Source organism: Dromiciops gliroides, chromosome 3 (genome assembly GCF_019393635.1).
Source record: "Dromiciops gliroides isolate mDroGli1 chromosome 3, mDroGli1.pri, whole genome shotgun sequence".
Classification (NCBI taxonomy): domain Eukaryota; kingdom Metazoa; phylum Chordata; class Mammalia; order Microbiotheria; family Microbiotheriidae; genus Dromiciops; species Dromiciops gliroides.
Window position 1 is genome coordinate 347,770,966 of NC_057863.1, and position 1,742 is coordinate 347,772,707.

Sequence of the window (1,742 nt, forward strand, 5' to 3'; positions counted from 1 at the left end):
CTCGGGTATAAGGAAACCTACCCTTACCAAAGCTGTTCTACACCTTCTATGCAACTTAGACATGTAAAAAAATAATGGGCTTTTGCCAATGCCCAAAAGTCCTAGATTGATTTGGACTGATTGGATTGACTGAGAATGATTGACTTCACTGATTAACCCACTTAAAGTTAATTCAGTTGAAGCCACATCTGCCTGACTCTGAAGAGGGTATTGTTCTCAGCTCACCTCAACATGAGACCACCCTCAAGTCCAGTGAACCAACAAATTTGGGTGATGCTAGCCAATTACCTTGAAGCAGTATGTAAGGGCTGCCTCTTCCAGCACATATACTAAAATTGGAATCATACTGAGAAGATTAGCATGGCTCCTGAACAAGGAAGCTCATCTTGCATCCCAGAAGAGGCAGTTCTTACACAGTGCTTCAAGCTAATTGGCTAGGATCACCTGTCCATTGGTTCACTGGACTTGAGGGTGGTCCCGTGTTGAGGTGAGAACAATACCCTCTTCAGAGTCAGGCAGGTGTGGCTTCAACTGAATTAACTTTAAGTGGGTTAATCAGTGAAGTCAATCACTCTCAGTAAGTCCAAATCAATCTGGGGCCTTTGGGTGTTGGCAAAAGCCCATTATTTTCTTACAGACAGTTGCCTGGAGCACAGAGATGTCAAGTGACTTGTACAGGGTGATTCAGTCAGTATTTGTCAGAAATGGCACTTGAACCCTCCTAGTCTTCCTGGTTCGGAGACACTCTATCCACCATAACCCTGAAAAAGACCATGCTTCTTTTTCTTGCCACCAGCTGTGCATTAGTACACTTATTTCTTTACAATCTTGTCAGCTATTAGAATTTGGGATAGCAGGAAAGTGAAAGAAGTAGGAACTTCATGTGGTTTTCCCTAAGCTGCTTTAGGAAAAGTTTCATCAAACCAGGCACAGTTTCATTCATGACTTTGTATCCCCATGTCAGGCCCATTGCAGGCACTCAATTAAGGCTTGATAGAGTTGATTTTTTGTAATACATGCGGTAGTAGGAACTAGCCCTGGTAGTGTGTGATCTTGGGCAAATCACAACTCCAGGTGTCCTGAATTTCCTCATCTGTAAATTGAGGGAGTTGAATTACAGGGCCTCTGAGGTCCTTTTGAACTCAGAACTATGATCTTATGTAGGAAGAGATTCCAGGGCAACTAGGTAGTGCAATGGATAGAGCACAGGGCCTGGAATCAGGAAGACTCATCATCCTGGCTTCAAATTTGACCTTACTAGGGGCAGCTAGGTGGCGCAGTGGATAGAGCACGGGCCCTGGAGTCAGGAGTGCCTGAGTTCAAATCCGGCCTCAGACACTTAACACTTACTAGCTGTGTGACCCTGGGCAAGTCACTTAACCCCAGTTGCCTCACTAAAAAAAAAAAAAAATTTGACCTTACTTTAGACACTTCCTAGCTGGGGCACCCTGAGTAAGTCACTTAACTCGGTTTACCTCAGTTTGCTTATCTGTAAATGAGCTTGGAGAAGGAAATTGCAAACTGCTTTAGTATCTTTGCCAAGAAAACCCTAGATGTGGTTACGAAAAGTCAGACAGGATGGAAACAACGTAATAACAACAACAATAGAAAGAGATCCATGAAGCAGAGTAGGTTCATCAAAAGAGGAGGAGTGAGCCTATATGGGAGAGGCAGATTGAGAGAAAAAGAGACCTAGAGAATGAATCTGAATTGCTAAGAAATGAGATTCTGTATGTGTAAGA

The 1,742-nt window shown here is 43.4% G+C and overlaps 1 non-coding gene across 1 annotated transcript; it reads left to right on the top strand.

Annotated features, from left to right (window-relative positions):
• Window positions 1-305: 305 nt before the first annotated feature.
• On the top strand, window positions 306-412 carry LOC122752300. Its single transcript, XR_006356068.1, has one exon. It is a non-coding gene; the product is annotated as a U6 spliceosomal RNA (small nuclear RNA).
• Window positions 413-1,742: the final 1,330 nt, after the last annotated feature.